The sequence below is a fragment of the Stegostoma tigrinum genome, chromosome 39 (genome assembly GCF_030684315.1).
Source record: "Stegostoma tigrinum isolate sSteTig4 chromosome 39, sSteTig4.hap1, whole genome shotgun sequence".
Classification (NCBI taxonomy): Eukaryota; Metazoa; Chordata; class Chondrichthyes; order Orectolobiformes; family Stegostomatidae; genus Stegostoma; species Stegostoma tigrinum.
In genome coordinates, this window is record NC_081392.1 from 23,197,881 (window position 1) to 23,223,881 (window position 26,001).

At 44.6% G+C, this 26,001-nt stretch overlaps 1 long non-coding RNA gene across 4 annotated transcripts in view; it reads left to right on the plus strand.

The window, feature by feature from the left end:
* Window positions 1–26,001, plus strand: part of LOC132206614 (uncharacterized) — a 113,081-nt gene that overhangs the window by 54,052 nt on the left and 33,028 nt on the right. Inside the window, exons 1-3 of one of the 4 annotated variants that reach the window (XR_009443047.1) lie at window positions 338–458; window positions 10,445–10,758; window positions 16,855–16,951. This is a non-coding gene — a long non-coding RNA (uncharacterized LOC132206614). Of the gene's footprint in view, window positions 1–337; window positions 541–10,444; window positions 10,759–16,854; window positions 16,952–26,001 lie in introns of those variants that run through there. The other 3 variants (XR_009443048.1, XR_009443049.1, XR_009443050.1) reach the window with 3 other exon arrangements.

Below are 26,001 nucleotides of genomic sequence, written 5' to 3' on the forward strand. Positions count from 1 at the left end.
TTCATGTTTGGACTCCAGCTCTTCACAATATCTGTCGATGACTGAGACGTACAGATCAAATCTAATGTTTCCGTGTTTGTTGATGGCATAACCATAGATGAGATTGTGAGCTGCACAGAGAATGCAACAAGGATGAAGAAGGACATTAATCGTCTGAGTTTCGTCATATTTAAATGCATGTGATGTCGCCATCAGTGGCTAGGTGATCATTTACTTCCCATCTCGAGTTGCCAAGAGAAGGTGATGGTGGTTCTGAGCAATGTGAACTTTGGTTTCTTTTCGCACATGTTGAGCTTTTCCACCAATTCTGTTTTTATTTGTGAGCTGCCTCACGTGACACACTGCAATCTGTTGGGAGCACGGACAGCCACAGCGCTGGTAGGAAGGAGCTTGCATGGCTCGGAGAAGACCTTGGAAATGCTGCTGGCGTCATACACCTGCTGTTGTTTTCCTTCCAGGTTGTTTATGATCTTGTGAAATGCTGCTGTTGATGATCCTTGTAGATTGTGGACACTGCTGTTACGATGTGTTTCAAATGTAGTGAGTAAATATAATTCCAAACATGAGGCTGCTTTGAGCTGGATGGTGTCAAGCTGACTGAGTATTGTTGGAGCGACATTCATCCAGGCAAATGGAGAGTATTCCTTGACATTATTGACCAGTGCATTGTAGATGGGCAGCATGCATTCTGTGGGATTGTGTTGCTTTTAAAATTTCTTTTTCATTTCAAAATCTCATTTCTGTGTTTGGGAACATTTATTTTGTCCTGTGAATGATGAATGGGCAGTTCTGTGTTTTCAACTGTGCTTTATTTTCTTGTCGATTGTGAGTGGCCGAGTTTCTGCATGTTCAGATGCGATTGTTTTCATGCTAGCAGTTGTTCAAGTGTGGAGTGATTTTGCTTTTAAAAAGAAGTATTTGGAGAGTGAGCAGTCATTTTCTGAGTGTAACAAGTTCTCTGTTAACGTCCTGCAGACTGTGATTGTTCGCTCTTGTGTGTGTGCAGACTGCATATGGTCAGTCCTGTGAGGGGAGTTGTTTCCAACCTGGTCAATCCTGTGTTGTAAACTGCTTTTGTGTGTATTCATGTGAAATAACTGCACCGAGGCCGGTATGCCATCACCAAGTCACCCTTTATTTACTCCTGCTCAGTACATTGCCTTTCGCCAGCCAGCTCTCAGTCATTCCCCAGAACTCAGGGGATTATAAAAGCGCTGCTTTCTTTTTGCTTTCTTCTTTTCTTCTTGTTTTTTTTTCCCTTCTTTGTTCGTTTTCCCCTAACACTGCAGCAGTGGGACGTGGGTTTAAACCTGCAAATTGTGTTTTGCAAATTGTGTCTCGTGTTTTGATTTAAGCCCTGGAATTTGAATGGCTCGGTGGATCAGTTAAGCTGGTTCTCAACCGGTGGCCTGAGCATGGTCAATGCTGTCTGGGAAGCTTCTATTTATCGTGCGGGCTGTGAGCAGGTAGTTTTGTGTATGGCTTTAGTTAATCCTACACATTATAAATGGTCAGTTCTGCGTGTAGAGCTTGATTTTATTCTGTGGAATCTGGTCATTTCTGTCTGACGGCTGCAATTGACCTTGTGGACTCTGGTCAGTTGTGTGTTCAGAGCTGGTTTTAATTTCTCAGTGGGGAACTGAGTTTACTATTTGCTTTCTTAAATGTTTAGACATGTCTGCGCTTGTGTGCATCTGTGTGTCTCTTTCATTTCTGAAGAACTCAATTCTCTACGCTGCCAACCTACATACTTTCCGCAACAATTTCTGTTCTGTTTCAGATCTTCAGATTTTGCAGTTCTTTGTTTAATGTTAGCGCTTTAATTTCAACTGTGAGTGCATAAGGCATAAAACAATATTGAATCGGAACTGGTCCTTCAGCCCACCATCTGAGATGACCATGATATTCCAAACTAATGCTCTCTGACCGCATGTGGTCCATATCCCTCTCTCCCCTGCTTGTTATGTATCTGTCCAAATGCCTCTTAAACATTTGCTCTCGTCTCTGCTTCAACCACCTCCCTTGGCAGTATGTTCCAGGCACTTACTAATCTCTGTCAAAACTCTCACGCCTGCTTTAAATTTTCCCCTCTCAGCTTAAACTTCTGATCCGTTGTATTTGACATTTTCACCTGAGGGAAAAGACTGATTATTCACCCTATCTGTGTCTCTCAGGTTAATATATTTCAGCAAGTTGCCCCCTCAGCCACTGACCCTCAAGCAGAAACAATCCAAGCCTGTCCACCCTGTTCCTATAGCTAATACACTCTCAGTCATGTAATGTCCTGGTTAACCTCTGTTTTTTGCTCCCTCTTTAAGGCATTCCCATGCTTCCACTACTGCATATAGGTAATTCTGTGTGGACTGCTGATTCATATGTTGTCAATTACAAATTGTCAATGCTCTGAGGGAGGTTTTTATTTATCCTGCAGACTTCAAATGTCCAGTTATTTATCGTCTAATTTTCATCAAATGAGTTGTAAATAGTCAATGTTGTGTGGAGAGCAGCTTTTTATCCTGTGGAGTTTTAAGTAGTAATATCTCACACAACTGACAAATGTGGAGATGATCTTCATTGTGATCCTTTGTGTGTGTGGCCTTTGTATCCTTGGTGAATGCTCCCTCCTGCATTTGAGTTGGCACCTCTTCCTCAAACAACAAAATATTCCCTTATTACTGTGTCTTCGTCCAGTCCCTACAGCATTCCTTATGTCTGCAAATGACAGAATCCCTAATATCCTCCTGTTCTGACATATCCTCACAATATTGAATCTGTTTAATCACCTCGTGCCCTGTTGGTCTCTGGTACACCTCACACCCGTTTCCCACTTTCCATCTCTGAAGCCTGTTTTAGATCACACAATGTGCATTGCAATTGTAATGGTCACCGAGCTCTGTAACACTCCATATCTCTTCAACCAACTCCCTTATGGGACCGACCACAGCCTCATGATAATGCCACTGGGCTGTTAATCCAGAGACATAGATAATGTTCTGGTGACCTGGGTTCGAATCCCACCGTGGCAGATTGTGGAATTAGAAATCAGCAAAAATAATCAGGAATGGGATGTCCATTCTTGTTGATCTGCTTTTTTTAAAAAAAAATAATCTCAACTGAATCACGAATGCCCTTTTGGGAACAGCACCTGAGCAGGCCTGGCTGACATGTGACTCCGGACCCACAACAAAATGGCTGACTCTTAACTGTCCCTGAACACTTGCCCAATGCAATCAGCAATAGGCACTGAATACTGGCCCATCCAGTGATATCCGAGTCCCAGGAATGAAGAAATAAAAGGGTATTTTCCCTCCACACCCTCTGCAAACAGTGCAGCAATTCGTACTGGGTTTGTGACATTGTTCAGGCCCTTGCCACTCTCTTAAACACTCTCACTACCTTCAGCACTCCTTGTTCCTGTCATCTCTTGGAACCCCAACAATGATTCCACTTCCTACTACATTTCTGCTGCGAGGAGACCCCTTGCAATCTGTTTAGCACCTAGTTCTATACTTCGGTAGTCCGCTGTCATTTTTTGAAACACACCCTTTCTCAGAATTTTTGGGTATTTTCTGGTTGTCTTCGCAGCCTGTATTAATTGCACCTGATCATTTACTCCGAGTGACTTGCACATAGGAATTTCTTGCTGAGGTTTTGTCTGTTTCAATGAAATATCCTTTTGTTGAATATTTTACACTGTTCCTTCAAATGTTTTTCACTGTTCATTTGTGGCCATATATTTCAGTCTCTTTACACTGTTTAACTTGGCCAGTTCCCCTCTCGATCTCTTGTAATTGGCCTTGTATCTGTCTCTGGTTGTTGGTTGTAATTTGTATGATCACTTCAAAACTTCATGATTCCCTTGAATTCCACTTTTTCATAATTTCCCTGAGGATCTCTCGGTGTGACATTACTCATTTACTTCCTTCGTCATACAACGGTCGACTTGGGATAGTTACACACCTAGCCTATTGCACAACACGTTATTCAAAGAAATACTGACACAAATAATCTCCAAGCTCCTCTTCAAATGACACTTTCTTATTACATCTACTTTGTCCTTGCCAAAAAGGAACATTATTAGGTACATTTTACCAAAATTCCCTGACACATACCGGTTCACAAATGCACAGTTTTAGAGAAACTCTGCTTCCTGTCCCTTTCTGCTTGTCTTCAGCAACATCACCGTGCTGCTTTGATGCTTCAGCTTTTGCTTTGGTCTGGAAATTTCCTTTCACCTGAACCCAATCCCAGCATCCTCTCTGTCACTTTACACGCCTGTCCATTAACGTCCCAACATGATTTACCAGGACACTAGTTCCAGTTATTATTTATTCACTTGTGAGATGTGAGTGTCTCTGCCTGGACAGCACTTATTACCCAGCCTTAACTGCTTTGTACTAAATGAAATGGCACTGCAAGCCAGAAGGTAGTTGAGAGTCCACTACATTTCTGTGGGTCTGACGTCACATGTAAACCTGACCAAGTGAGAATGGCAGACTTATTTCCCTAATTCCTGAGCCAAACTTTTTCACTACTGTCGTGGGAGGCCTACTTCAAGCATCTTTGCACTATGCCTTCCAAAGACAGCAGAGGAAGTTCACAGTTATCATAGCAGGTCGGTGCTGTCTTGTGAGGATCTTTATAACTTTATTTGGTGGACCAGGCCAATCTTTTTCCATCGCTATTTTAAAACTAATAAAATTGTGATCTCTTTGCCAAAGCGCTGCCCCAATACCATATCAATCCCTTGCCTGACCTTGTTTCGCACGTGGAGATCAGGTTTTGCCCCTTCTTCAGTCAGGCTACCTATGTATTGTTTGAGGGAGTTTTCTTAACACACTAAACAAAGTCCTCCCATGAAAGCGCTTAACACTGTACAGTGTCAGTTGTGGTTCGGAAAATTATAATCCCCTACCATTACACCCCTATTATTCTGATAGGTAGCTGAGATCCCTCAACACATTTGCTCCTCAATTCCCCACCGTTTGTTGGGGGCCTGTAGTCCAATTATATCAAAGTGATCACCCACTCTTATTTCTCGGTTCCACAAAAATAGTTTTGCTGGGCAAACCCCAGGAAAATTCTCCCAAAACACTGTTTCTCCAATTCAGAAATACCTCTTCCCCTCCTAACTTGCCTCCGCTTCGAACCTTCCTGTGGTGTCTGTACCCTGGAACATTGAGCTGCTCGTCATTTCTTTCTCTCAGCTGTTTCTTTTCTGTAATACATTAGCTGTCCCAATCCCATGTCCTCATCCATGCCCTGAGTTTATCTGCCTTTCCTGTCAAGCCCATTGCATGGAAATAAAAACAGTTTAATTAGTCACTTTTACTTCATTTCCTGCCATGCTGTTGCCTGCCTTGTCTATTTAAATTGCTGTCTCGAAGTTCTGTGCCAGCCTCTGCTGTTTCGGGTCCAACACCCCTGCTCGGCTGGATAAATACTTTCGGGTACCTCTAACAATTCATCTTGCAAGGACGTGGCCCCAGTTCGTGTGTCTTCACCACCCTGTCTCTCTGTGCTGACACCTTCAGGAATCTAAGGGCTTGAGTACCAAGGTCCCTTTGCTTCTCAATACTCTGCCTGTACCTCCTGTTCATTATGTATGTCCTTCACTTACCATAACTCCCACTGTGTATTACTTCAAACTTATTAGAAATAAGTTCCATCTGCCGTTGCGCTGCTCAGTTTATCAGCTGATCAATATCAGACTGTCATTTGAGACCATCCACCTCACTCTGGACAGCCCATCCAACTTTCGCATCATCTACAAACCTACTGCTGATACCTTCTGCTTTCATAACCAAGTCATTAATGTACAGAATAAACAGCAATGGACCTTGCACCGAATGCTGTGGCCTGCTGATGGTCAAAGGCTATCAGTCACAAAAATTACTCTCCACCACTTTAGGATCTAGTTTGCCGACTTGCCTTAAATCTCATGGGTTCTTGTCTTTTGAACCAGCCTCCCACGTGCGACGTTGTCAAAGGCTCCACTGAGGTTCATGCAAACCATATCATTTGCACTGACCTCATCAATATTTTTAGATACAATTTCAAAGAACTCAACTGAGTTCATCAGACAGGACCTCTCTTTACCAAATCCGTGCTGACTACCCCGATCAATTCCTTCCTTTTGCAAGTGTTGATTCGTCCTTTCCTTAAGAATTTCTTCCAACTGTTTCACTCCTGCTGATATCAGGCTATCTCTTCTGCAATTACCTGGCCTAACTTTGCTCCCCATTTTGAACAAAGGAAACACATTAACTATCCTCCAGTCATTCAGCATTACACCTGTGGCCACCAAGGTATTAAATATATCTGCCAGGCCGCCACAATCTCCTTCCTTGCCACTGCTAGTAGCCTGGGATAAATGTAATTGGGGACTGGTCATTAATCCACCAGTATACCTGAAAAACATTTAATTCTTGCTCCTTATTAGTCTTAACATGTTGGAGATCCACACCATCCTGTGCCACAGCTATGCCGCCTGAAGGTAGCAGGGACACCACGTCACAGTTTGCTTGGGAACCCTGCAGCCCAATGGTCTCAGTGTGGACTTTGCAAGCTTCAAAATCTCCCCAACCCCCACTTCGTCCCAAAACAGCCAAACTTGTCCCCGCCTCCTTGACCTCTCTTTTGTCTGTCTATCCACTCCTCCTACCTCACTGACTAAACCCCACCCCCACCTCCTCCCTACCAGCCTCATGCACGCCTCCTTGACCTGTCTGTCTTCCCTCAACTGAACGACCCCCATCCTAACTCCCTGCCTGCACTCAGTTTGACTGGATTCATATCCATACCACCTTGACCTGTCTATCATCTCTCCTCCAATCTGCTCTTTTAGCCACCTCGCACCACTGCTTCCCCCCGCCACCTGAAATTTATTTCAGAGCCCCCTTCCTATCCTCCATTTCTGAAGAAGGGTCCAGAGCCAAAATGTCAGCTTTCAAGATCCTCTGATGCTGCCTGGCCGCTGTGTTCATCCAGCTCTACACCATGTTATTTTATCCTGCATTCTAATTGGATCACTTTATTCGGAAAGTGGAACCATTATTGAGACTCAACTGCAAGTAGCCCCCCCCCCCACCCACTCTGCCTGTATGTGCCAGGTCCTGTCTAATGAAAGCAATAATGCCTAGTGGTAGAGGTAATCTAATGATAAGCTGCATTCCTCAAATTTAGACACTTAACCTCCATATTAAATTGTCATTTTCTATAATGACATTCAGACTTAGAATTATTGTATCTATCCTCAAAAAATGATGGTAGGAGGAAGAGAGAGATAATGGGAACTGCAGATGCTGGAGATTCCAAGATGATAAAATGTGAGGCTGGATGAACACAGCAGGCCAAGCAGCATCTCAGGAGCACAAAAGCTGACGTTTCGGGCCTAGACCCTTCATCAGAGAGGGGGATGGGGGGAGGGAACTGGAATAAATAGGGAGAGAGGGGGAGGCGGACCGAAGATGGAGAGCAAAGAAGATAGGTGGAGAGGGTGTAGGTGGGGAGGTAGGGAGGGGATAGGTCAGTCCAGGGAAGACGGACAGGTCAAGGAGGTGGGATGAGGTTAGTAGGTAGCTGGGGGTGCGGCTGGGGGTGGGAGGAAGGGATGGGTGAGAGGAAGAACCGGTTAGGGAGGCAGAGACAGGTTGGACTGGTTTTGGGATGCAGTGGGTTGGGGGGAAGAGCTGGGCTGGTTGTGTGGTGCAGTGGGGGGAGGGGATGAACTGGGCTGGTTTAGGGATGCAGTGGGGGAAGGGGAGATTTTGAAACTGGTGAAGTCCACATTGATACCATATGGCTGCAGGGTTCCCAGGCGGAATATGAGTAGCTGTTCCTGCAACCTTCGGGTGGCATCATTGTGGCAGTGCAGGAGGCCCATGATGGACATGTCATCAAGAGAATGGGAGGGGGAGTGGAAATGGTTTGCGACTGGGAGGTGCAGTTGTTTGTTGCGAACTGAGCGGAGGGGACCGCTTTGCAGAACACCTCCGCTCAGTTCGCAACAAACAACTGCACCTCCCAGTCGCAAACCATTTCCACTCCCCCTCCCATTCTCTTGATGACATGTCCATCATGGGCCTCCTGCACTGCCACAATGATGCCACCCGAAGGTTGCAGGAACAGCAACTCATATTCCGCCTGGGAACCCTGCAGCCATATGGTATCAATGTGGACTTCACCAGTTTCAAAATCTCCCCTTCCCCCACTGCATCCCTAAACCAGCCCAGTTCATCCCCTCCCCCCACTGCACCACACAACCAGCCCAGCTCTTCCCCCCCACCCACTGCATCCCAAAACCAGTCCAACCTGTCTCTGCCTCCCTAACCGGTTCTTCTTCTCACCCATCCCTTCCTCCCACCCCCAGCCGCACCCCCAGCTACCTACTAACCTCATCCCACCTCCTTGACCTGTCCGTCTTCCCTGGACTGACCTATCCCCTCCCTACCTCCCCACCTACACCCTCTCCACCTATCTTCTTTGCTCTCCATCTTCGGTCCGCCTCCCCCTCTCTCCCTATTTATTCCAGTTCCCTCCCCCCATCCCCCTCTCTGATGAATGGTAGGAGGAATCTTTATTTGACTTTTCAGATGTATTTCAACAGGTCCCCAATGAAAAAGCAAATAAACAAATTTGGACCACATGGACTTGGAGATGATGTGCAAGCAGGTGTTGAGAATTGAAAACACTGCAGTAATTTATTCTGACTTTGTAACATCATTCAGGCCCTTGCCACTGTCTGTAATCCTTTGACCAACTCCAGCACCTTCATCTCATTGAGCCCTGAAAATGTTTCCTCTTGCAACTCCACTCTACTTGTAAGGAGACTGCCTGCAATCCCTTTAACACCTACTTCCATACATTGCTAACCGGTTGTCATTTACTGAAACACATTCCTTCTCTTCAGAATTGTTACTTTTTTTGGGTTGTCTTCTCAGCATTTCTGCATTGAATCTGATACTTTATGCTCTTAGTGAGAGAGAATGGGTATTTCTTGCTGAGGTTTTGTCTGTTCCAATGGAACATCTTTTTGTTGAATGTTTTCCACTGTTCATTAATAGCCATATATGTCAGTCTGTTTACCCTGTTTACTTTGGTCAGCTCCCCTCTGAAACTCCTGTAATTGGCCTTGTTTCTGTTTCTGTTTCTGATTGTTGTTTGTAATTTGTGTGGTCTCCTGAAAACCTCATAGTTCCTTTTGAATTCTACTTTACACAATTTCCCAGAGGATCTCTGTGCGGCATGACTCATTCATTCAGCTTCATTACACAGCGGTCGATCTGAGACAGTTACATCCCGAGCCAATTGCACAACGTGTTATTCAAAGACCCACTTCAAATTTCAGATTCCCAATTCTCTTTGAATGTCACTATTGCCAGTGTGATGGTCTCAGAGTGTATGAAGATTGAAGTCTCCCAAAATTATGCCTTTGTTCAAAATTCCAATGAATTCATGTTTCATGTTGTGATGAACAATGAAATGCTGGTTGTATTCCATAATCTGAGGCCAAACGCTTTCTCTGCACTGCTTTTGTTATCCATTACTGTCAGGGTTACCCATCCTGCTTTCCCATTCTGCCTGAATTTCCGTCAGGTTGTGTGTTGTTGAATATTTACATTCCACCTGCTGTCCACCCTGCAACTCCGTCTCCCTGGCGACTAAATCTCACTTATCTCTGTGATACAAGTCCATCTATCTCATAGCAGGTGTTTGTCCTTTCAAAAAAAGTGCTAAAATTTACTTATTACAGCAATTTCCTGTCACACACCTATTCACAGATGTACAGTTTTAGTGAAACTCTATCCCTTCCTGCTCCTTCCTGCTTGTCTTCAGCCTCATCACCATGCTGTTCCAATGCTTCACCTTTTCTGTTTGGATTTGGGAAGCTTCTTTCACCTGAACCCTTTCTCTGCACCCTCTCTGTCAGTTTAAAGTACTGTCCACAAACCTCCTGATGTGATTAACCAGGACACTGATCCCAGCACGGTTCCCGTGATTATTTTTTCAGTCGTGAGATGTGGGTGTCTCAAGCCGGCCAGCATTTATTTACCACCCAAGCTGCCTTTGAGCTGAGGGCCTTCCTGGGCCATTTCTCAGGGAGTTAAGTGTCAGACATGTGACTTCAGACCCTGAGCACTATGTTGGTCAGAGCAGATGAGCACAGCACAAGTTCTTCCCTGAAGGATATTAGGGGGTCAGATGGGTATTTCTGACATTGTCAATAATTTATGTATTTGTAGCCTAGTGAGAGTAACACGCGGCCATTGTCTGTCCCACTCGTATCTCGTATATCCCTGAGCATTGGTACCAGTGCAGCATAAATCAAAACCCCTTCTTCCTGACTATTGGGTGATCCTGACTCCTTCCTCGTGATATCACTCAGTATCTCTTCATGCGGTGACTGTCACTGTGATCATCTAATTGTTGCCTTTGTGTGCAGTTTTTCTAGCTACTATGAGATCCTGAGTCAACAGAATTCTCAATTCCCGAGAGACGTGGTAGCAGAGGCCAAGGATGGAGATTGGGATTGTCTAGGTCTCTGCGGTCCTCGGTCCCATTCCACATATGTAATCCTCACTGTGTCAGTCGAATTTCTGAGTTTGGTTACGTTTCTGTCTTTGACAGTTACTCAAAGTTGCTGACTCAGCAGAATTCCCAACTCAACTCTCATTCATCACCACATTGAAGTTGACTGGTCAGCTCGAGAGACAACAGACAGGGAGACCTGGAGCATTCGTTCGATCCTGCAGTCAGGTAAGATATCACAGTGACAGAGCAGAAGGCTTAAAACATCAACTCATGAGTTATGACGTACCTACAGTACTGAAGGGGGTGCACAGCGCAGAAAGACCCCAGGCTCAATCCCCACCCTGCTGATATTGTACACTTGCTCACCCAGCCAGTACCGGGTAGGTCAACATGTCGGCCAGCCAAAGAATGATAACGAAAGCTGAAATACGTCATGGACAACACTACCCGATCCATCCATTCCTCCCAAGAATTCTTCCACATCATCAAGGGCACCAGAATAGAAGAGGATGAGATGATGATATTCTTTGATATAACAGCTCTATTTACATCCATAAACACTGAACGAACCAAAGAGACAATGGCCACACTGCTGGATGAACCAGGATGGCAGATGCTCCATGACACCAACAGAATCAACAAGGACAGCACCCTAAAAATGCTGGATATGTACCTCACAATCCATATACTCAAACAAATCAACATAAAACCAATGGGATCCCCGATTATCAGGAGTGTTCGCAGAAGCATTAATGCAAAGATTAGAATGGAAAACACTCCCAACTATCCAACCCAAACTCTGGGTCTGCTGCGTAGAGGACACCTTGATGTTGTCACATGCACAAGACTAGAAGAAACCCAATGACAGATAAACATCCATACCAGAATAAAATTCATAAAAGAAGAGGACAATAACCCTTCCTCAGCTTAGGTGGAACGTAAGAGCAACAGGGAGCTCCAGACCATTGTATACAAAATGTGTGCCACACATACGGACCAGATGCCTTATCACACCACCAACTATCCACCAACACCCGTAATGGAGGTGCATCAGGACATTATTCAAACGAACCTCAACACACTGCAGCAGCCTGGAACTGCTCAGAGCAGGCGCGGAGCACTGATAGAGTTTTTAAAGGGAATGGATACCCAAAAAGCACAATCCGCTAGTACCCATCGGATAGACCATAACAACCAGGTACAATACAGCCAGGCACACCAGTCACCCTACGGCAAATCCGAAACCTATCAGAGGTGACCACAAGACTATTCAGACCCTGAGGTATCAGGCTAATCCACAAACCAACAACCACCTACGACTGCTTTTGACGAATGCATGGGACCCCACACCCAAAACCAATACAAAATACCATGCAAGGACAGTAAGAAACATTATGCAGGCAAAACTGGATGAAAACTGACAACAAGGATGCACAAATACCAACTAACCACCAAGAGACATGACCAGTTCTCACCGATTTCAGTACACACGGACAAAGAAGGACACAAATTTGACTGGGACAACACATCCATAACAGTGCAAAGCAAACAGAGACATGCTAGGGAATTCCTGGAGGTCTGGTATTCCAACCAGAACTCCATCAACAAATACATTGATCTGGACACAATATACAAACCACTGAAAAACAAAAGCGGAAGTGATGCCAACCACCCCAGCAAACCGAGACACATAAATAACAAGTGGGACAGAACACCAGCCCTTCACTGGAGGCACACTGACAACGTTACCCAGCAGGGTGATGAAATATCTGCAGTCAAACACACTGTCTCAGCGAGCAAGTCTAAAACATCATCCACAACCTGAGCTGCAAATCTTATCAAACTTCATCACCCTACTTTCAGCTCTGTTGTACTGGACCTTCCGAGGACAGCACAGGAAGTTCATAGTTATCAATCCAGGCCTGTGCTGACTGAGTGAGGATAAATGCAGCTGAGTTCAAAGCGGGCCTCTCTCAAGAGGGTGGTACTGAAGCCTGGCATGTTTCCGTTCCGCGCTCCCTCTCCAACAGTCAGTCATACAGCAAGTTTACAGATCCTTTGTTCCAACTCATCTGTGTCAGTGCATTGAATCCTTTTAACTCCTCGAGCATTTGGTATCTCTGTCACCTCCCGTCCTCCCTCAAACCCCTCTGTATAATTAAAATCTATGCCAATTCTGACCACCCGTCCCATCTTTACAAATTGCTGCGGTCTTGATAGCATGTCCAATCCCGGTATTGTCCTCCTTCTCCTCAAGTCACAACAGTAATGTTGACATTTGTCATCATGTCCACTACTTACAGTCCACCATGTCTCTGTCATATCCTCCAGCCCCGACTCACCTCCCCATGTGGACATCATCCTCATGCCCCTGCAACACATGATATCACTGTAACCTTCTCCAGTCCCGAGAACACTCCTGCCTCTCGTAACACAGCACCACATGATCTCTGTGACAATCGACCATTCCTACAGAGCTCCCTGTCTTTATCAACTCCTCCAGTCGGATAGCTCTTCCTGCCTGTGTAAACTGCTTCAATCCCTGCAACCTCCTTGAGCATTGCATTCTGAAGCCACTTTAATCCTCCTCATGTCCTCAACCTCATTCAGTCTCTGCAATCTCCCCTATCGTTACAATGCTCCCTCATTCTCCCTCCTCCAGCCATTGTTAGCCTTCCTAACTCTTTAACCTTTTGAAGCCACTAAAACCATTCATGTATCTGTAAAATCCTCTTGATTGCTGTATCCAACTCCAGTCCCTTCAGCTCTCTCTATCTCTACCATCCTTCAGCCTGAAGAACCGTGCAAACTCTGCCACCTCATCCAGTGTCTACAATCCCTTGTATTACTGACTTCAGCCATTTGCAAAAACCACCCTGAACTCTGTAACCTGCAGCACGTGAATCCCTCCCTATCTCTGGAATTGGCTGCAGCCCCATCACCCTTCATATTCCTGGAACCTTCTTTTGTTCTTGTAATGTATTCTATGTATGTAACCTTATCTCATTCCAAACCACAACTTAGCTGTATCCTCCGCCTCCTCTTGTTCCTATAACCTTTGTGAACTTATTGACCTCATCCAAACTCTGTAATGCTCTGTATGATTGCATCTTCTTCCAAACCTGTCAACTGTCTTTCTCTCTTAACCCTTACCTAGTTCCTGCCCATACACATCTCTCTGTAAAGCCCCTTGGTCTCCAAAGTGCTACTTGCCAATGTAACCTTCTCCTGCCCAAACAAAGGGCCATATGACTGTTACCTGTTGCCACTGAAATTCTCCCTGTGACTGTTACCTTCTCTATTGGTTATAGTGCTCTCCTTCAGTGTCACGTCCTCTGGCCCTGAGAAACATCCTGTCTCGTAAACTCATATTGTCTGTACAGACGTCTCTTGGACTGTAACTTCCACAGATCGTCTCTGTCAATAATGCCAGTTGGTCACAATCCAATGCCCCCCATCCTTACAAGACTGACCATCTCTGTAACCTCTTCCCCACTCTATAACCCTCCCTTTGTCTGTAATCCCCTCCAGACTTTCTAATCCTTCCCCTGTTTGTAACCATCTCTAGTCCATTGAAAACTCACTGGCTCTCCCAGTTTCTTCAATCTCCAACATCGTCTCTATCAGTGTAACCTTCTCCAGGGGATAGAACCTTCCCTGTCTATGTAAACCCCTACAGATCACCCAGACACTGAAGTGACAAATGAATGCAGGGCAGATAACCAAGAAATGGCCCTATCGCTGTAGCTCCTCCTATCAACACAACCCTCCATGCCTGTGTATTTGCTTTCACTCCTTAAACCCTCCCCATCCTTGTAACCGTCACCAGCTCCATCAACTTTCCTTATCTGTGGAATTAATCCTCTCCCTTCAGCCATCACCATCTATGCAGTCTCTTCCATTCACAAGAAGCCTCCCTACATTGGTAACATTTTTAATGCCCCGAACCCCTCACTATCAATGTGTATCCTTGTAATCTTCTCCAGGCTCCATGACTCTCCATGTCTCTTTAACCCCACAGGGCTCCACGGCTCTCCTTATCCCTAACTTCTCCCAGTCAGTCCAACGCTTCCTATCATTGTAAATTGCTCTAGTCATGACAGTCTCCGTACGGGGAGAAAGTGGGAACAGGGAACAGCGAAATGATCAGTTGTGATCTTATTGAAGAGTGGAGCAGGCCCATGGAGCTGAAAAGCCTACACTTTCTCCTCTTACATGGGTTTTTATGTAACACTGCCTGTCTCCATAAAGACCTCCGGTCCCGACTATCCTCACTGTGTGTGTCACTTACACAGCATCCTTTCATTGGCACTTACTCTGACTGCAATATCCTCCCTATCTCTCAAACCTCCTCCAGTATGTACAGTCCTCCTAATCTGCTTCTTCCTGCAGCCCGATAACTTTCCTGATCTTTGCAACTTCCATTTGCTGCTGGAATCCTCGCTATTTCTGTAGCATCATATTTTCCAGTGTCCTCACCTTCGTGTGCTCCTCCAATCCCAACAGCCACCCACTCTCTGTGAACTAATTCTACACAGTCACACCTCTTAAAACATTGAAACCTTCCCTATCTGTGTTACCTTTTTCTGCTCTTACAAACCTTCCCTGTCTGTATGATGATCTGTAGATCATCATCCTACCCTGTCTCTGCAATTTACACCAGCCTCTGTTGCCCTACTTACACCTGTAAACTCCTCCAGCCCTGACAAACCTCTACCGCTGTAAAGTCCTCCAACCCCTATCTCACCCCCGCATCTGTCAGGCCTGACAGACTCTGCAGCCCACTGTCTTTCTAACCTCCCCCAGACCCAACAAATCTCCCTACAATCTGTATATTTTTCCAGCCATTACCACACTTCATTTCTCTGTTCGCTCTTCCCCTGCCTTCAGCCCTCACATTTTTTGTAAACCAGCATCTCAAACACTGTTTGTGTAATTCTGCAACTCTCCCTCTGTGTTCCCTATTATTGTACCTTACAATTTCCTCCTCTCTTTAAACAGCACTTCCACCTCTTGTCAATGTAAACTTTCACCTACAGCTATTACCCTCCCTGCCTCAGGAATTCGTCCAGTTTGAAAAATGCTCCTTATCTGTACAGCTGTGTCCAGCCCATTTTGCTGTTCCTCTCTCAGTGAGCCCTTGCAGATTACAGCCTTTGATCTTTATAACTTGTAGAAGCTAAGCCTTACTTCATCTGTACATTTCTTCAGTCGCTACAGCCATCCATTTCTGTGTTAGATCCTCTATTCCATGCAGCTCTCTTTAGCTGTGTATAATGCACCATTCCAAAAAGCATTGCCTTTTTGTGTCAACCACCCCTATCCTACAAACACCCTTATTCCTGTAAACTCCTCCAGCCCTCCTAACCTCCCTATCTGAATGAACTCCTGCAGCCTCTACATCTCTTCATTTCTGTGTAACCTCCTCATAGTTCTAAGGTCCTGACAACATGTAAAACCACCTCCAGTTACCCTCCTTCCACAACCCTCCAAAGCTGTCTGTGTAATCTCCTCCATTCCTGACAACCCTTCCTATTTGTGTTACCTCCTATTGATCACATGTTTTCGTACTCCCTGAAACCCCTTCCTGTGATTGCAACCCTCTATATTTATGTAAAAATCTCCTGTGCTTTAAAATCTGCCTCCAGTGCCGTTCTGGGGACGTTTCAGAGAGATGAAGGTTTTAGATCCTGGACAGGTTACAGACAGGGGAAGGCTTACAGACATGGGAGAATTGTGCAAATTTTGGAAATTTGCGGATCCTGCAGTACGTTAGAGCTTGGGGGAAGTACAGAAGCTGTAGGATGGTACAGAAGTAGAAAGGGTTGTGGAACTAGAAGGAAGTTACTATTTGTATAATGGGCTTTCCCGATTGTATTGTGAAATTCGAACGCGAAATAGTTTGTATCTGCAAATGCACAGTTGTGGGATCTTGCTGAGCTGGTATTGAAGCTCATTACGAGAATGGCCGAGCACAGCTTCAGATTGCGAGGCTGGGTGATGTGAGCTCAAATGTGAATCTATTTGCCCATTCTATCTGTGTGTCTGACGCTCGTCTGGTACTACGCTGGTAGAAAGCACTCTCCATGCATATGGTGATACCCTCATCTACATGACTGACCAGAACTCCCCTCATCAAAGCATTCATTTGGACTTCTTTGCTATGTTACTTTGAAGTAGGAGTTTTGTGAGCTACAAGATTTGGTTTCTTATGGGAGTGAACGAAAACTTTAGTTTAAAGCTTTGGCAACGATCTGTAACTTGGATTGTGGACAAGGTTGCTGACTTGCTTGCTGACCTCGCTTGCTTTTGTTTTTTCAGCTGTTTTGTGACCATGTTAGGTGGTATTATCAGTGGTGCTTCCGATGAAACGATGTTCTTCTAAACTGCTTGGAATTTACACTGTCCGGTTGTTACGGTGAGTAGAATCATTTCTGGTTTTGATCTGTATGGGTTTGTAAATGTTTGTTTCGATATGTTTGTTGGTTGAAATATGGGTGGAGAACCATGCCTCTAGGAATTCCCGTGCGTGTCTATATTTGGCTTGGACTACTAAATTTATTTTGTCCCAGTTACCTTGATGGCCATCATTGTCTGAATGTACAGATGTTAAGAAGAGTCGGTCGTGCTGTTTTGCTGCTTGCTGATGGTCATGTATTCTGATGGCTAGTTTCCTTCCTGTCTGGCTTATGTAATGTTTTATGGCAGTGGTTGCATGATATTACATACCAGAATTGACAGCAAACCTCCTAAGACCACTAGGAATCATGGTGACTGACAAGCCTACAGCCACACTATGACAAACACTTAGAAGGATTAAAGACGCCATTTGCACAACATGCAGAACGAACGTGGCTTACAAAATACCATACAACAATCGCCACAAACATTACATTGGACACTCAGGAACATAAACATGCCAGCTCGGCGAGACCGTCAACAACCTTGCAAACATTAGTGTTGAGCGTGATCCATGCAGTGCAGTTTCGTGGATCCTGTTGCTTTCTCCAAACTGCCATTAATGGGATTGTGTAACCAGGATGCCTGGGTGCTGAGTTGCTTTCCTTGGTAAAGTTAGTCACCATGTGAATTTTAATAGTGTATACATTAAGACCAATGCTAGGCGAGAGTATTTCTGGACAGTCTGTCACAGTGCGAATACCTATCCGATATAATCTCACCAACTGATTCACAAATTAGTGCACTCGACCCTGAGACAATTCCATTCAGTGAGCCTGTTCTGTTCACCAGTCCCTACAGTACACCGTGCCTGTAAAGCCCTCCAAATGCTGAACGTCTCCCCTAGCTCTAATCACCTCCAGCACGTACAGCCTGGTCTTCAAATGTTACATTCTGCAGCCCTTAAAGACTTCATTCCTTGTTACATCGGCAAATTGCTGTGTAACCACCTCAATTACTACAGTTTAGTATCTTTGTAACATCTTCCAGCATCTGCAACCTTCTGAATTTCAATAACCACCCACAAAACATCAGTCCACATCTCTCTCTAACTGATGGGAATGCTGCAAACCTGCTTGCACAGCCCTCACTCACTCTCTTTCACTCCGACAACCCTGAGTCCCTCTGGCTCCTCCAGGCCATACCTCAGTTAAGGCCTGCAGCTTCAACTACCACTCCTATCAGTGTATTTTCCAGTGCCTGCAACACTCCCTATCTCAGTTAACCCCTTCACAACCAATGACCCTCCACATCTACATCACATCTTTTGTCCCTCCAACCCACCTGATCTGTGAGCACCTTCAGTGATAGAACATAGAACATTACAGCTCAGTACAGGCCCTTCGGCCCTCTGTTGTGCCGACCTGTCATACCGAACTGAAACCCATCTAACCTACACTATTCCATGTACGATCTCAAATCTCCTCAAATCTGTAACATCCTCCAGTCTCTACAACCTTCCTCCTCTCTGTAAGCTTCTCTCTACTGCCTACATTCCTCCCCGAATATGTAAACTCACCTTCCACTGGTATCCTCCCTACCTCTTGACCCTACATCCTTCCCTTTCTGGGCTCCCTCCAGGCCCAAGAGCCATCTCTATATGTGGTACCTCCTTCAGACCCCTGCAATTTCTCTTCCTGTCTCTCTCCAGTGTTCTCCATCTCATACTGTCCACTCCCGTGCCTTTAATATTCTCCAAATGCCACAATGCTCCTTCAATGTGCTGAACTCTCGATTTTTCCCGAATGCTTGTCTACACATTGCTCACCATCCCTGAATCACTTTTCTGCCATTAAGAGTCTCCAGCAAAAGTACAACAGTCCTTAATTCTGCAAGATTCTGCAGTCCCTGAATATCTTTCTATCTCTGCAACATCGAGCCATCACTTTTAGCCCTATCTCACTGAAAGTCTCTCCACACTTTGAACAAGACAGATGGAATGACAGCACAAAGTGAAGTGAACAGATAACGTTGCATTTCACTCTCTGATATAGTTAAGAGATGAGACATTGTGGGGAAGAAGGCCGTTGAGCCCACTGTGCCTGCTCCACCATTGAATGTTGTCGTTGCTGCTCTGATAATCCTCATCCTGACTTTCATGCCTTTTCAAAATAACCCTGATTCTCTCACTGATTTTAAAAACCTGACTATCTCTGCAGTAAATCCAACTTTAACAGCCCTGTGCAATGAGGATTTAACAGATTCTGTACCCTCTGATTGGAGAAATTGCTCATCATCTCTTTGAATGAGTGAGCCCTTACTGTGGTTTTGACATACTGCTTTTCGAGACTCTCATGCAAGCGGAGCCAAATTGTTAGCACTGACCCTGTAAGGACCTGAAAGTGTCTTCAATGTATCAATAGATTTACCTTTTATTCTAAATTCCAAAGAGTTCAGGTTCAATCTTTTCCAGGTCTTATCATGAAAAATCCTTCATAAAGAGAATCAATCTTCTGATTCTTCTCTGGACTGCCTCCAGGGAAAGAATATTTATTCCCTCTCGACAGGTTCCCCACTTGTTCACAGTACTCTCCGTGCGGGCCAAGTAGTGCATTCTAGAGTTTTTGCAAAACTTCCCTATTTCCATTCTCTATTCCCTTTAAAATGTCAGCATTCCATTTACCTTCTCTATAACCTGCTGAATCTGCATGCATCCTTTTGAGTTTAATACACAAGGAATCCCAAGTTGCAATCAATCTGAAACCAAGAGGTAACAGGAGTAATCAGGAAAGGGCTGGAATGTGTGATAAACAATAAGCTAAGAATGATAATGCACACTTGGAAACCAATGGACGAAACATAGTCCAAAGGATTATAAATTATAGGAGAGCAGTAAGACTATTAAGCCCATTGAGTCTGCTCCGCCATTTGATTGTGGCTAATATCTATCTCAACCCTGTTCCCTTGCATTGATCCCCTTATTCGTCAAGAATCTCCCTATCTCTGTCTTCAATTCATTCAATGATTTCGCCTCCACAGCCCTCTGCTGCAATGCACAGATTCACCACCCTCTGGCTGAAGAAGTTCCTCCACACCTCGGTTCTGAAGGGTTGTGCCTTCACATTGAGGCTCTGCTGTCACCTCTCCTACCAATGGAAACATCATCTCCATTTCCACTCTCTCCACACCCGTCCGTATTCTGTCAGTTTTAATGAAATCCTTCCTCCTCCATTGAAACCTCATCAGATACAGACCGAAAGCCCTTAATTGTGCCTCATTTTGATAACCACCTCATCGATAGCATCGTTCGTGTAAACCGTTTCTGTACTCCCTCCAAGTCAAGCACAATCTTCCTTCGGCCTGGATCCCAAAACTGCTCACAATGTTCCATAGACTGTCTGTCCTGAGCTTTTTAGAGCCTCAGCCATGGATTTCTGGTCCTGTATGCTGGCCCTCTTGAAATAATTACGAACATTTCCTGTGCCTTTTTGACTCATCTGAACCTCCATGTTAAACTGAAGAGCATACAGAGCCAGGATTCCAAGACCCCTGAGCTTCAAATCTTTCGCCATTTTGAAAATAGTCTGCGCCTCTGTTCTTCCTACTAAAGCTCATGACCTCATAATTTCCCACGTTTCCCGGGTTCATAGCCTTTTTCTACAGCCTTCCCTTTTCCTCAGCACCATCTGTCTCTCGACCTCTTCGCGAAGATGACACAAAATTAGCAACAATACCCTCACTTCCTTCATCCTGACTGCTAATATATAACGTGTTCACTTGTGGTCCCAACACTGACAGTTGCGGAAATCCGCTCGTCACTGGCTGCCATCCTTAAAAAAGACCCCTTTCACCCAGTCTCTCTCTCTCTCTCTCAGCCAATCCCCTATCTGTGCCAAGTGTGTTGTTATGAAAGGCAATTTTTGATGGACAAACCCTGTTGGATTTGTTTGCTTGTTTGACTATAAACAGAATAGATAGGAGAGGAATTATTCATTTGAATTTTCAGAAATCTTTGAACTACTTGCCTATGAGGAGGTGGATGAGCAAAATTGGCACATGTGGGAATGGAGGGAATGTACTGGCATGGATTGTGAATTCTTTATCAGACAGAAAACTGGTAATAAATGGATTTGTGCTTGTCGCTCAACAACTCACAAATTGAATCAATGAGTTTGGTGGATGAGCAAAATGTCATGTTTCCGTGGACTAGGAGACAGCAAGAACACCATATTCTGGAAGCCAGTGTCAATACACTGTGGAGCTGAAGGAGCACAGCAGGTCAGGCAGTCTCGAGGATAAGGGAGGGGTCTTGAGCTGAAACATCAACTGTCTGCTCCTCTGATGCTGCGTTTACTGCTGTGTTCCTTCAGCTCCACATTGTATCGGCTCTAGTGTCTCCATTCGTGTGGTGACGAAACAAGATGGCAAGGTGATTTGTATGAAGAAGCAAGGAAATGATTTTAAAAATTAGTTATGGGATGAAGGCATCACTGGCTCGGCCATCATGTATTTCCCATCTTGAACGTGGTGTTGTGCTGCCTTTGTGTCCTACTGCAATCCCTTAGATGTGAGGACGGGCACAGCAATGGTAGAATGGCGCGTGGCTTGGAGGGAACTTCGGAGATACTGGTGATCCCGTACAACTGTCGCCCTTGTTTTTCCTCGCGAAAGTTGTTCCTGGTTTGTGAAGTACTGTGGAAAGAGACTTTCTTAGTGACTTCAGTGCTGGTTGTAGATCTTTATTTAATTTGTTTATTCATGGAATGTGGACATTGCTGTCTGAGCCAGCCTTTCTTGTCGATTTTGATTCACCCCTGAGAAGGTGGTGGTGAACTTCTGCCTTGAGCCACTGCACCAGCTGTTGGAAATGTTACCTGTGTAACCTCCACCTGTTGTGACAGCACTTCTCATGTCTGTGATTGCATCCAAAGGCCTCGTCGTGGATAATACCCTTCAAGCCAAGCAGCATCCTGGTAACCCATTTTGGTACTCTTTCCATCACATGGCAAATGTGTCCGTACTAAATTTGTGTACACCTGCAACATGTTTTTTTTTAAAATACTCTGCACCCTGATTGGCGTACACGAGCATGAAATATGCTGTTTTGACAACAATTTCCAGTTGTGTTGCCACTTTCAGGGAACAATGGACCTGTATGCCTGGATCCCTTTGCTTATTGATTCAAGAAGATTTCTTCCATTGACCGTATCTTCCTCTTCTGCATTCAATCTTCCAAAATGCTTTACCTTGCACTTTTCCAGATGAAATCACATCTGCTTTTTCATCATCTAAGTTTCCAGTCTATCTCTGACCTGCTTTATCCTTTGGTAATTGTCCCACGATCCACAATCCACAATCTTTGAGTCGCCCAGAAAATTACTGATCAGGCTACCTACACTCTCCTCCAAATCATTTATATATTTTACAAAGCACATCTGCCCTAGCACCAATCTCTGCAACGCACAGACCTCAAGTCAGAAAACCACTTCCAGCACACTATGACCAAGTTATCTCTGCTTCCATCTGAACAGCTGACTGCAGATCCACCTGACTTCACATTCTGTGTTACCCTGCAATGAGGAACCTTATCAAATGTCTTGTGAACATCCTCATGGATACCACCCCGCCCCATGATCTCATAAGTCATCTTCGTCCCTTACTTAAAGTATTCAATCAAGTCTGTGAGATCTGACTTAGCCCGAATAAAGCCACATTGCCTATTGTTAACAAATCCACCTGTTTTCCAAAAATGAGTAAATTCTGTCCCAAAGAACCCTTTCCAATAGTTTCCCAACTACTGACCTAAGTTTCACATGTCAGTAATTTCCCTGATTATCCTCGTTGCCCTTAAAGGAACAACATTGGCTATTCTCCAATACTCTAGTAACTATGCTGTTACTAAAGAGGACACAAAGATTTTGTATGAGGCCCCAGCAATTTACTCCCTCAGATTCCGGGATTAACCCCATCAGGGACTGAGACCTTTCTACAGTAATGCTTTTCAGAACACCCAGCACCACCATTTTCTTTTAAATATTGAAATGCTCTTGAATATGAAGATACCGCCTTTCTAGACTGACCATCCATCATACCCTTCTCCTTTGTCAGTACCATTGCAATTATTCATCAAGGATTGCACCCACTTCATCCATCTCCATGCATAAATTCCCTTTGTCCTTGAGTGGTTTGAACCTTTCCCTTGCTCCTCTCTTGTTCCTTATATTCTGTAAAATGGCTTGGGATTTTCCTTCATCCTGTCTGGCAAAGATATTTCATGGCCCCTTTTAGCTCTCCCAAGATCTTGTTGTTTTCTTTATATATTTGAGGGCTCTGTCTGCCTTCAGTTTCTATAATCTTACATACGCCTCATTTTTCTTTTTGACTAAGCTCACGATTTCTCTTATGGCCCAAGGCTCCCAAATTTTGCCATTCTTATCACCATGTGTCAATGACCAGATTTCATGTTCCTAATTCGGATTATCTTCTTGCAATATTGAGAAAGGTCTTATGGATTTCTCAGACGATTCTGCCATGTTTCCCATCATAGCCCACATTGTTGAGGAGTCCACATTTCAATTTCCATATGGTTTATATTTTGACTTTTTAATCCTCACCTGACTTTTCTTTTCCTTCTGTGTTTGAAAATAAAACTCCTGAAGATCATCTTGATGTTTCTTGCCAATATGATTTCTCAGACACTGTTTGCTTTCTCATCTCTTTTTAGATTGCATCTCTCCATGTTCTACAATCCTCTCAGCTTATTGCAGGGTTGACTTTGCACCGTCAGACATAATGTTTCCTTTTCTGCCTGAAAGTCTCCTAGATTTTTAGGGAGGTCTGGGTTTTGGAGACTGGCCCTTTTTAGTTTGTCGGAATGCATTTTTTGAACCACGTTAATCTCCTCTCAGAATACCTGCCAGTGCTGTGATTCTGATTTATGTTCTCATTGCTGCTTCCAGTTCATATTTACTAAACCTCTTCTCAGCTCAATAACATTGAACTCAGTCAAATTAAAAATCCAGCTGTTGGTCTATTTTTGTTTCTATTTTCAACAAATTATATGACACTGCACTGAATTATGATCATTATTACAAAGTGCCTCACCTTTCCATCCAGATATCGGTGGTAACGTGTGTGGAATGTGCTGTCGAAGGAGGGTAATGACGTTCACTGCTGCTGCTGGGTGTCAGAGATAGAGGGAGCGAATGACGACTGCTTGGGACCAATCAAGTAGGCTGCTTGGTAGTTGCCTCTGCCAAACTGTCAGAGAACTGTTGGAGCGGCACTCCTTCAGTTAAGTGGGGTGTTCTCCATCACATGCCTAATTGAGTCTTGTAGATTGTGGGTAGGCATTGAAATGTTTTTTATTCAATTTTTGTGGGATGTGGGCTTTACTGAGTGGCCGGTATTTATTGTCTACTTGTCTTTGAGAAGGTGGTGGTGAGCTGACATCTTGGATCGCTATAGTGCACCTGCTGTGTGTTGACCCAAAGTGCCATGAAGGAGTGAATTCCAGGTTTGTGACCCAGCGACATTGAAGCAACAGTGGTATCTTTCCAAGTCAGGATGATGAATGGCTTGGAGGGGAAATTGAAGGTGACAGTGCTCACATACATGTGCTGCCCTTGTCTTCCGAGATGGAAGTTGTTGTGGGTCTGCGCTGTCTGTGGATCTTTGAATTTTTGCAGTGCATCTTGTAGATATTTCATGCTCTGCTGCTATTGGGTATCATTTGTGAGTGGAGTGAATCCTTATGGATGTTGTGCCAATAAAATTAGCTGCTTTTTCCTGATGGTGTCAAACCTGAGTATTGAGGCACTCCTGCAGGAAAGTGTGCAGCATTTCAGCACACTCCTGGCATGTGCCATGCAGATGGTGAACAGGCTTTTGGAATTCAGAAGGCAAGTTACTCATCCCAGTATTCCTAGCCTTTGACCTGCTTTTGTAGCCATTGTGTTTATCTGATGCGTCCAGTTGAATTCCTGATCAATGGCAACTCCTGGGATGATGGTAGTGGGGAATTCCATCGTGGTAACACCATTGAATGTATTGGGACTGTGATTATATTAGCTCTTATTAGTGAAGGTCATGGCCTGGCTTTTATGTGGTGCAAATGTTACGTGCCACTTGTCGGCCCAAGCCTGAATATTATCTGCATCTTGTTGCATTTTGTCATGGGCTGCTTCAGCGTCTGAGGAGTCATGAATGGTGCTGCACATTGTGTCATCATTGGCGACTATGGCTACCTCTGACTTTAAGGTGGAGGCGAGGTCATTGATGAGGCAGCTGAAGATGGTTGGGCCGAAGACACTACCCTGAGGAACTCCTGTAGAGATGCCCGGGAGCTGAGATGATTCATCTCCAACCACCATTATCTTCTGATGTGTCACGGATTACTCCAACCACCAGAGAGTTTGCACACGATACCCATTGCTTCCAGTTTTGCTTGGGCTCCTTGATGCTACACTCAATCGAATGCAGATTTGATGTCAAAGGCTGCCACTGTCACCTCACATCTGGAATTCGGCTCTTTTGTCCATGTTGAACCAAGTCTGTCATGAGGTCAGGAGCTGATTGACTCTGGTGGAACCCAAACTGTGAGTCACTGTGCAGGTTATTGGTGAGAGTGGGAAAAAATGCCAGCAGCAGGATTCCTAGCTTCTGATCTGCTGTTGTAATCACTGCAGAAAACCCTGCAGGAAGCTGCAAAGGGAGTTGGGGCTCTTCTGCATTAAACACAAAGCTAGCCCAGAGGTGCAGCAAATAATCTGGAAGACAAATAGAATATTGGACCTTATTTCATTGAAAAAAGAAACAGCAAAGTATTCAGGAATGACAATGCCAAATGTTGATGGTGAGGTTCTGAATTTTCATGATGGTCAATGTCTGATATTTGTTTGTGACAAATGTGTGCCACATGTTATCCCAAACATGAATGTAGTCCCGATCTTATTGCATTGGGACATGGACTGCTTCGGTGGTGAGTTGCAAATGATGGTGAACGTTGTGCTGTCATCAACAAACATTCTCAATCCTGATCTTACGACAGAGGCAGGTCATTGAAGCAGG